The sequence below is a fragment of the Pezoporus occidentalis genome, unplaced genomic scaffold (assembly GCF_034315485.1).
Source record: "Pezoporus occidentalis ecotype Australia unplaced genomic scaffold, CSIRO_AGI_Poc_V1 ctg56, whole genome shotgun sequence".
Lineage (NCBI taxonomy): Eukaryota > Metazoa > Chordata > Aves > Psittaciformes > Psittacidae > Pezoporus > Pezoporus occidentalis.
Window position 1 is genome coordinate 996917 of NW_026915899.1, and position 11803 is coordinate 1008719.

The window sequence follows — 11803 nt, forward strand, 5'->3', positions numbered from 1 at the left end:
GCTGAAGGAAGTGCTGCAACCCATCCCATATGATCTCCTCTGCAGTGTTCACCATAGCCGCCGAATCTGCTAAATGACGAACCTGAATCATTGCTCACCTTGAAACACCAGAGAAAGGGAATTTGAACAGTACAACTACACAACTGCTCCTCAAAAATGGAAGAAAAACCAAATAAGCCCTTAATACATGCTCCAGGTCTGCCTTTAGACAGTGGTGGCACCATACCTTTTCTGTGATCTGTAAAAGTTCTTCAAAAACCTAAAAGAGTATTATGATTTATCACTACTAGTCTGGGATCTTTCACACATACTGATCATGATTTTTTTCCTTGAAAAAAAGAATACTTATATTGTTAAAATTAGGAAGTACATACGTGTATGAACGTCGAGAATTGCCACGAGTTAAAAGTTCATAAAATTGTACTTGTCTTCTCAATACACTAAACATCAATGTAAACAGAACAAGAAGCCGTAGTTTTTCTTCTATTACTTTGAAACAGACAAAAATGAAAAGCGAAGTTTTCTCAAATGTGGTACTGATGATACATTAGAGTTCTACGACCCCTACTGCCACACAGACACTGACTTAAAAATACACAGCTTTGGTAGCAGAGTTAAAGACTGCCTATTCAAGGAAGCAAATAGTAAGTTCAAGCAAGTCTTTCAGTTGTTAAAGGCAGAAACTGTTAACAGATGGGTGATAACATTTAATTTAGCAAATAACTTATTAAATAAATAATGCTGATACTTTCTTTGTAGAATTACATAATTATCTTTGAGCCAATTATTGCTACCTACATCTGTTAGCCAATTACATCTAATAATTAACACAAAGAAAGTTGAACGGACCAAAAAAAATGGGCTGAAGGATAAAAGATGCTTTGCAATTTAATACTTCAAAATAAAATTCAGAAAACATACAGACTCATTGTGCACTCATATGATTCTCCCATAACTTTTATTACAGTTCCTATAATTCTAAAGAATATTTAATCTGACAATAGATTCATCTCAAGCCTCACAAAGTAGAATTCACTGCTCATAGTTACTAATCATTTCAAGATCAGGAAAGAAACAGATACTTCTCTAAAACTAACATTACTATTGTTTAAATTAAACACTTGTTCCGTCAGGGGGAAAAAGAACAGGGTAAAACCAATATCTCAGTAGCATATACTGAACTTTCATATAGGAACCCAATCCTGAAGTAAAGAAATTATTACACTGCACCACAACTAAGATTTACGTCTTTCCAACATCCAGAAATTTATTTTGCCAGGCAAAACCAAAATAATAGAAAAGTGAAAATAACTACTTACCTTTAGCAGAAAATTAAGTGAAAATTATTAATGGTCTTTAAAATTAGCTATTGATACACTTATGACTATTTATCACTGAAATACTAGAAATTAAGAAGTAGCAGCAAAGTATCTTGACTGGAAACATGACAACATCTGTAATCAATTCCAATATGTAAAACTTCCTATTGTCAACTACATCTCACTGAGACGTCTCTGCTCAGAAAGCAGCATATAATCTCTAGATCTCTAGAAGCACATAAAAGGATTGCAAACAGATCCTAAGAGACAAGATACTGGACTAGGTGTGCTCTTGGCTATTAGCTTTCCTGAGTTGATCTTGCCCTCAGGATAGCCAAGCTCCTCTTCCAATACAGAGTACCAATCCCAAAGCATTGGAAAAGTAGAAAGCAGAAACTCCACAGAACAAAAATTTATGGTTTAGGAATATTATGAGCAATGCTACCATGGCAGTCCAGACACTTTGACAGACCTAGGAGGCAGGTGACGGCCACTGCAGATGGAAACAGACTAAGAACACAGTACTCTGGCTACAGCATACAGCAAGAGTTCTCCCACTGCACAAACTCTTTTACATTACTACTTTATATTTCTTGCTGTTTTCTGATCCAGTTAAAGTCATTGTAAGTAATTAAAAAGGTGGGATTAGCTGACTGCATTTCAGGAGATATTACACAGATCCTATTTGTAAATAAAATGGCTTCTTAGGACTCACTGAACTAGAGGAACCTGGCAGACACTCATGTATTAGCATGCCCTTAGAGAGGCAGCCACCCTTGGTCCTGCCTGTGGCAGCCAGCACAGCCACCAGTGGGCTGCTGGGCAGCTCTTATGGATTGCAGCTTTTTCCCTCTCCAAGAGCATGCATTGAAGACGAAAGAAGGCTCTAGGACAAGGAATTACAAGAGTACAAGTATAAAATTTCAGATTTAACAGAGTTTCCATTAGTTTTACACAAATGAACTAAGACTGAAAACTGCAGCCTCTGCAAGGCATTGGCTCTTTTTTTTTTTCCTTTCATTCCATGCTTTCATGTTGCTATAAATGAGAAATCAAAATTAAATGTATTGGTTTTTATTTCAGTAACTGTTTGAAAGCAGCAATTGCTTCCTATTAAAAGAAAAATATTTGAATTATATCATATTAGGTTATTAAATAATTCAGAGGGAAAAACTAAGGAAGGCCTATCCAATTCCAAATTTCACAACTCTTCCAATATATGTCCATCATATTTGAAAAATCAGTCAGGTGAGGTTCCCGACAACTGGAAAAAGGGAAATATAACCCCCATTTTCAAGAAGGGGAAAATGGATGACCCAGGGAACTACAGACCAGTCAGTCTCATCTCTGTGCCTGGCAAAATCTTGGAGCACATTCTCCTGGCAGGCATGCTAAGGCACATGAAAATCAACAAGGTGCTTGGTGACAGCCAGCATGGCTTCACTAAGGGGAAATACTGCCTGACCAATTTGGTGGCCTTCTATGATGGGGCTACAGAACTGAGGGACAGGGGTAGAGCAGTTGATGTCATCTACCTGGACTTGTGCAAAGCGTTCGACACTGTCCCGCATGACATCCTTGTCTCTAAATTGCAGAGGCATCAATTTGATGGGTGGACCACTCTGTGGATAAAGAACTGGCTGGATGGCCGCACACAAAGAGTTGTGGTCAATGGCTCAATGTCCAGCTGGAGACCAGTAACGAGTGGTGTCCCTCAGGGATTGGTGTTGGGACCGGTCTTGTTTAACATCTTGGTTGTTGACATGGGCAGTGGGATTGAGTGTGCCCTCAGCAAGTTTGCCGATGACACCAAGCTGTGTGGTTCGGTTGATACCCTGGAGGGAAGGAATGCCATCCAGAGGGACCTCGACACGCTTGTGAGGTGGGCTGATGCCAACCTCATGAAGTTTAACCATGCCAAGTGCAAGGTCCTACACCTGGGTCGGAGCAATCCCAGGCACAGCCACAGGTTGGGCAGAGAAGAGATTCAGAGCAGCCCTGCAGAGAAGGACTTGGGGGTGTTGGTTGATGAGAAAATGAACATGAGCCGGCTTCAGTGTGCGCTTGCAGCCCAGAAAGCCAACCGTACCCTGGGCTGCATCAAAAGGAGCGTGACCAGCAGGTGGAAGGAGGTGATCCTGCCCCTCTACTCTGCTCTTGTGAGACCTCACCTGGAGTATTGTGCACAGTTCTGGTGTCCTCAACATAAAAAGGACATGGAACTGTTGGAACAAGTCCAGAGGAGGGCCACGAGGATGATCAGGGGACTGGAGCACCTCCCATATGAAGACAGGCTGAGAAAGTTGGGGCTGTTCAGCCTGGAGAAGAGAAGGCTGTGTGGAGACCTCATAGCAGCCTTCCAGTATCGGAAGGGGGCCTACAAGGATGCTGGAGAGGGACTCTTCACTAGGGACTGTAGTGATAGGACAAGGGGAAATGGGTTAAAACTGAAACAGGGGAAGTTTAGATTTGATATAAGGAAGAAGTCCGTTACTGTAAGGGTGGTGAAGCACTGGAATGGGTTGCCCAGGGAAGTTGTGAATGCTCCATCCCTGGCAGTGTTCAAGGCCAGGTTGGACAGAGCCTTGGGTGGCATGGTTTAGTGTGAGGTGTCCTTGCCCATGGCAGGGGGGGTGGAACTAGATGATCTTAAGGTCCTTTCCAACCCTAACTATTCTATGATTCTATGTCTTGCTATAGTTTTAGATTTGTCATGAACCGGATGAAAACAGGGTTTCAAAATGTGAAACCTCCCCAGAAAGCAACAATTCCAAGTTTCATCTAAATCTTTTGAAGACTCATTTTCATCCACAAAGTGAATTATGCTTGGTCTGACTTGCACTGAATCACGCAAGCAGAGTCAGGGATCAAGGCAAATTGCTGGAGTAAGGGAAAGCAGACAGGTCTTCAAAGGCATTGTAGGTAAGACAGAGCACTCCTTAGGAGCATCAGGATTCAGTAATAAAATTTTGGATTTGATAGCAGGAAATAGGAAAATAATTTCATTGGCTCATTTACAGAATGCCAGTTTTCCATCTTCTCATGTATAACCACAACAAAGAGTGGCTTGTGAGAAGAGAAATAATTACTCCAAGTTCATACGCCACTAAAAGTTAATGCGGCAGAAAAATTTTGTAGGAAGCCTGTTGCAGGGGTAAAATAAGCTAAAAACAATTCCAATTTTAGAAATACAATGATATGAAAAAAAGTGAAATTGAGTATCAAAGGCCCCACCGCAACCAAGAGGGATGTCTGTCTGGACTCAAAGGGGAATCATGTTAAGTTAATAAAATCCACAAATCACCAGAAGTGCCTTTCTGAGGGAAAACAACAACAACAGAAAAGGAAACAAACAATCCCTGGTCTGATAAAGCAGAAGATTTCAGAATACCTATACCCATGTTTCACGTATTTGAGGACCTGTATTTTGGGATTCTAAGGACTGTCTGTATGCATGTTCTTCATTCTACCTGTATTCTCCGAATAACCACTCACGCTTCTGTGAGTCTTAGCCTCTTTACCCTCTGCCCCAAGTAAAGCTGGATAATCTGGTGGACAGTCAATAAAGAGGAAGCAGAAGATGGAGAGATGGATCTAATCCCTGTTCTTTTCCTGGAAAACAACACCCTGGAATGCAAACATCAGCAGCAACAGTGCCAACATGTCAGCCCTCAAGAAACCATGGCATGGTTCTAATTCTGCCAAAGCTACATTGGTACATGTATTTTACTTAGTTTCTCTATTTCTGAACTTCTAGAGAACCATTCCCATGGTTTTCAGAAGTCCTGAGAACTAAATGGGATCTTTAAAGTTCAGATTCTAAAAATCTGGAAATGTATTTATTTTAAGTAACAGGAGATTTTCAGTCCCACTTTGCCACATGCTAGCCATGCAGGGATACAGGCAGAGTATTGCCTTTCCCTTTCCCAGAGAACATGGAGTGGCTAGGCCAGATCTTCAAAGGAATTTTTTGGGGAAAAAAAAAAAGGGCACAATGTGAGAAGTCTGGACCTGATAACAAGGGAAGCTATAGGATCCCCACTGGCAACTGATACAGTTTTTGGAGAAAGGTAAGAAGCTGGTTTTCAGCTACACTTCTCTCACTTCTCCTCCTGAAAGTGATCACTTTGCTGGCTCCCCTCCAGTGAGGGCTTCAGAGGAACCAGACGACTCACTGGCAAGAACCGCATGGACAGTCTGCAGGCAGAGGTAAGAGAGAAAGCATCTTCAACAGGAAAAAAACCTGCAGACCAGAGATTCCTCTTGTGTTATGAAAGGGAAAACATACTGGGATGCTGAAAGAGCTTGAGAATTACTGGACACTGGAGGTGTAGTAAATTACAGGATTCTTTTCACACAGTGTGGATGGGAAAAAATACCCCAAAAATCTACATCCATGTTTTAGCAGGATTCCAGCAAACCACAAATCCAAAAACTTCCAACCCCCCCACCCCTTATTAAGCGGATTTTGCTTTGCAAGTGTGTTTAGAAATTGATAACTACCTGACTCATCTCCACCACAGAAGAGTTATTTCATGGTATATTATTTGTCACCTGCTATCTTCAGGGTCCTCTGAACCTGATTTGAGACTACAGAGGACAACACAAATCTGCCACAGCTTTTTGGCACCTCCTGCCAAGTACTTGCTCATATTCTGAAAAATTATGCAGACTATTAACCTTACATAAATTTTAAGAAGCTGGGTCTTCCCAAAAGCACATGCAGAGCGCAGACCTTCACAGTTCATAATAGCAGTGACCAAGACCAAAACAGATAGGGAAGGACCGTTAAAACCTCCACCTGAATTCAGGCACAGCACTGCTGTACAACTGCTGTAAAAGGAAATGAAATGAAATAAAGTCCATGAAAAACAAAGGGTGCTGCAACACCTTAATAACTCTGTAAAACCTCCCTTGGAAGGGCAGCCACACACCTCATGTCTCTTTGCTTTATCGTATCTGAGCACTTACAGCTAAGTGGAAGCACAGCTCATTTTGCATTCAGAAATAAATTTACCAGATAATCCTAAATATTTTCAGCATGAAACAGCATACCAACCTGACAAACATCTTCTTTATCTTCAGCACAATGTTCCTAAAAGATTCAAAACTAGTTATCATAAGATTCATACTGAATCAAATATTAATGTAAATATTTCTAAGAACTCTTAGCTTCTAGTTTCAATTTAATTATTTTATAGACTTGCTTAATATGTCTTTGCTTAATATGCTTAAAATGTTTTGACTAGTTCAGTCAATGTTGAACAAAGAAAAAAAAGAGTGTAAATGACTTAAGCAAACTTCTTCATCTGGAAACAGTTTTCCAACACACACTCTTAGGTTTTCTGCCCATCTGTTAAACCAGCCCCATCAAATTGTTTTGAGGATGAAAAAGGGGGTTAGAAAAAAAGACTCACAGTATTCTTTATGACTCATCCAATATTTTTCACTAGCTTTGCTTACTAAGTGTAATACAGTTGATTCCATGTTCTATTCTTTAATGAGAGTTATATTAAATCCAGCTCTATATTACAAACTTTTCCTACTGCAGCATCGTGGCAATGAAGTGAAAGGTCCGCAGCATTTCTGTACCAGTGTACAAAAGGGCTTTTGCCACTGTGATTTATCCCATTTTATTCAGGAGCTAACAGAGATTACACTGGCAAAAATGCATTTGCACCACTACACATCTGCGGAAAGAATTATCTAGTAGAGCCATACCAGCAAAATTTTTCTAGTGCGTATCAGTCCTAAGCTACTCCTCAGCACTTAAAGAGCACAACATCAGAGTATGCACTGAGGGGGCTCTGTAAGAGGCACCTATTTTGATTTCCAGCTAGCCCCTCGAGCACACATAGCCAGGCAGACAGCAAGCTGAGAATTAAGAACAATGCTGTCACACAGCAGTGCATGGGCTGCTGCTCAGCAAATGTCTATTCTAAGCAAACTGATCTTCAGTACTGTTCACACTGCGATCAAATTGTTCTGATGTGAATTAACATTTCGCCAGTTTTCAGAGTATAATAAAATAACAGAAACAAACTACTGGACAATACCTGTCATTTTGAAATAGAGTCTGTGTAAATTTTTCAAGTAGGTCAGACCATTTGACCTGAGACACTTGGCTAGAGACAGTTATTGTAGATGAGCTATTTTTATCTTAATGGCAGCTAACAGTACAGATATCCAGTAAATGAGCCCAGTATGTTAAAAACAATGTCACAGAAAGAGAAAATAATTCAAACCCAATTCAAACTACTCCATTTAATGATTGTACAGGCCTCATAAAAGAAAGTACATTAAATAAGCAGAAAAAAATCGATATGACCAAGAGGCACCTGCATATTGATCAAGGAACAAAACTAAAAAGAACTATGGCTGATGCTTCGCCCAAATTAGCTACTTCTGCTCACACAGCAGGGCTCATCTCCACGATTCCCTTACACCCCAACCCAGCAACGCTGCTCTCACTCTTCTCCAATGCTGTAAGTTGTTCAAACAGCATTAATACTTATATTAGATGTACTAGCACTGTTGTATGAAGACATAATTATAAATTCAAAAAGTAACAATAGATGCTTGGTGGATGGATGAAGAATGGAATTGTAAGTCAGCTTCTGACAGACAGGATATTTTGTGCTGTGAAAAAAAAAGCTAATGAAGAATTATGTAAGAGTTTCAAAAATATGTGACAAGGAAAATTACAATAAAAATTAGAGGTGTTCGGGGTTGGGGGGGGAAATTATATCAAAATTTCTTCAATGTACTATGTATACAAAAGACTTTCAGCTCAAAGATGAAAATAGTTGGAAGGCTTAAAGACTCTGCAGATCTTGGGATAGAATAAACTCTATAAAAGAAGACAGTGAAGATGAAACCATTATTTTTCAAGAAAAAGCTGCTCTGCCATTGACTCTATCACTCCAGTTGCTCAAGGTTTGGGTTTTTTTCTTTTTATCTTTGATTTTTTTTTCCTTAAAATGTACTAAAAGGCCTACAGAATTCAATAGCGTTAATACACTTACACTTTATCATACCGGTAGTCTTATTTAAAAAAAACAAGTAAGTTTATTACCTTTTATTAAGCTTTCCATTTGTAGTTGCAGAAATGAGGTGACAAAGGGTGACAAAAGGATCTTGCAAGCTCTGTTAGCAAAACAGCTATGTTCAATGAGTGTCTCAGAGTCTGTGTCAAATTCGTGACTTAATTTTCACATCCACTTTCAGAAATAAGTATTTAGAACCATAACACACACCACATAGTAACTGCAGTCCACAGCAGCAGATCTCCCCATACCTATGTGCAATGTCAAAAGAATGGTACCACAATAAAGATAGAGCAAAAATTAACTGGCAAACATTATTTTCAGAAGCACTCATTAGAATTATGGTGGTCTCTTTTAATTGCTCATGTCCCCTATCATTAGTCAAAAATTATTGTGTCAAAAGCAAATGTTAAATTGACCCAGGTTTTTAATCAGTCCATTTACCCTGAGTCGCGCCATAAGGTCAGCTTTTCCCCACTCCTCTGGAGTTTGCCGAGTGTTCAGAGACCTCCAGGGGAGATGGAGAACAGTGACGATTCACACACTTACTTGTATATAATCTGACTGTACTGTAGATTTTAAGAAAGAGAAGATACTGATTTCTGATACCAGACCCAAATCTCTTGGGATTCAGTTCAAAATCAGTTTATGCTACCAATCTAAACCCCAGCCACTCCGGATCCCTTCCCCCCACATCTCCCAGCCACATTGTCTCCTCCCCTTCTCTGCACCTACACAAGCCTTCTGCCGAAAATGACCCCTTTAGCTTTCAGCAAGGTCAGCCCACTGCACCTCGCTCTTCCAGACATACATGCATCAGCACCTATATAGGAACAAGTACCTGTGTGTGGCAGAGATGCGAGAATCACAGCAGAACAATTTATATCAATTAACCAGGCGTGGAAGTTAATCTTTAATCCACGGTGTGTATGAACCTCCACATTAAAGCAACAAAATACAAAACTCTCTAAAGTTTTGGTCCATACTGGCATCAAGTTTCCACCATCTTATTCAGCAATTACTGTATCTATTTTGGTTTCCAGTTACTCAGTAACTAATTAACACATGCATGCAACATATAAATAAGCTACTGCACAAATTAGCTGTGGCAAAACCACTCAAAATTTTCAAAGCTGAAGTGCAAATTCTTTAGAGAACAGAGTTGAGCAAAGTAACAAACTTAGAAACACAGAGTGGCACCGAACCTGGTACTGAAACAAATACCTTCAGTAAGGCTAACCTCTGTGTGGAAAAATTAAAGGACCTTTTAAATGGCAATCAGAGAAATCCAGATTATTACTGTCTGAATTAACTGATAACACTTGAAAAGGTTATCAGCCTTTTTCAAGTGTTCAATCACTGCCCTTCACACAAAGGTTGCTTAAGTGGATTCATATTAATTTACGTATCTAATTCAGCTATTTGCTTGTCTTTTGGAGGAATGGAGATTTATTATTTGGCAAAGGAGAGGGATAAGGTTATACTGTCTTACAAGCCAGTGAAGAGCAGAAGGCACTGATCCCTGGAGCGCTCTGGATCTGCAGAGAGACCATGCTGTCTCTGCACCACATGGTGCCCAGTCCTATATTGCACTGTAGCTTTACTCACCCCTGTAAGTGTACAGGTTATTAAATGATCCAGATGCGCAGATCTCATCAGAATTAAGCCTCCTACATAGGTTTAACTGCTCCTAATAAACTATTGAATACGTGTATATTGATTCAGAGTATTGATTCAGTACATTTTAGCAGGCTAGTTGAAGGGTAAAAACAAAACCCAGCACCACCCCTTTCCCCAGGGAGCTGCTTTTTTTTTTATTACACATTTATAGCTTTATCTCAAATCCAGGTTTCTCCCAAGCAGATAAAATGTTTGGTAAACATTACAGATAAGTATTACGGTGAAATAATCTTCTATAAAAATACATTATTCAACCGAAGGGGATTCCCCTCCCCACTATAACAACACACAACTAACACAGGTGACTTTTTTTCTTTACTCCAGTATTTCATTATGGGGGTGGAAGAGGGGAGAGAGAATTCTGTGGAGAACAAATCAAGAGTTACACTTGTGGCCATGAGGGTGAGTGGGAAGGCAAGAGACCATAACAAACAGCAGGATGTACAGCAGAAAGCATCAGGTAAACAGCAAGCCTCATCACCAAGCAACTGAATATAAAACTTCAAAAATCATAGCACACACCCATTATAAAATAATTTTAATGAACTTGCAAAGACAGTATTTCAGACTAATTTAACCAAGGAAAACTAAATGAAATCTCTCTGAAATAAAATAGGCTATACAGATGGAAGTCTAGTACTGTGGGTTTTACCTCTGGGAGTTGCAGCCTGCACAAGATTCTATTCTTTCATTACAAATCTGTTGTGTGGGGGGCGGAGGAGGAGTAGCTGTGTTACAGGGATAAAAAGAATAGCACAATTGTTGTAAGAACATCTAGTTTTCTCTGTGTATTTCTATCCACCACAATCCATCTTCAACTTCACATCTATTTTTCCTCATTACCTTTCTCTATACTGTGACAATAAAGAACATTTTAATGTTGGGGGGGAAGCACTGCATAAAGAATAGCCCCTGAACAGGACATCGCTAATTCATTAGCGATGATCATTAAACAGTCTTCTTTTTAAAAGAACACAGAAAAACAAAGCAAGCTGATCAAGCTCCATCAGGAGAGAGAGGAGGACTGGCAGGAATAGCAGCTGTGCTCTAGCTCAGATAGGATTCGTGTTGGCAGAACTGTGAAATAAAGCCTGCGACATATTGTGCCTTTATCAATCCTGCTTTCCCAATAAAAGACATCCAAGGAGTTTAATGCTTACATTCATAGGCTATTTTACTTTGGAGGGTTTGTATACAACTAAATTTATAAACGTCCAAGATGCATTTATTTAGACATGCTGCTCCTTCAAACAGTGCCACCTAACACATACACTAATATAGCCTCATTCATCTGAGCATCTTGAAGTGCTCCATAAACACCAACTGAACAGATGCCATGGATCTGAAAAACATTGCTGCTTGAAAATTTTCTGCTGACTTTGTTACAATAATATGCTTTATTATAAAGTAACAAAGGTTAGTGCAAGGGGAAACGTCTAATTTAAACTATAACAGCATTTTGCATGTGTCAATTTTAATACTATGTTTTTCACAGTCCTCCACTGCCAAGAAAAAAAAACTAAAGGCTAAATAAAAAGACCCAATGGTTTCTTAAAAGGAAATTAAAAAACAAATAATAAAATTTATCAGACATATACCAAAATCTAAAATTCAGACAAATACAGAGGTATATGTAAGACACAGATGTAAAAAAAAAAAAAATCCTTTTCAAAGAAATAGGAAAATGAACATTTAGAATTATATTGTCTAGAAATTTATGCATATTTTGTACATTGGTCACATTAAAATTTCCTTTTA

The 11803-nt window shown here is 39.3% G+C and overlaps 1 protein-coding gene across 2 annotated transcripts in view; it reads right to left on the minus strand.

Annotated features, from left to right (window-relative positions):
• Positions 1-11803, minus strand: part of COG5 (component of oligomeric golgi complex 5) — a 192077-nt gene that overhangs the window by 124946 nt on the left and 55328 nt on the right. The gene's annotated exons all lie outside the window — the stretch shown is intronic.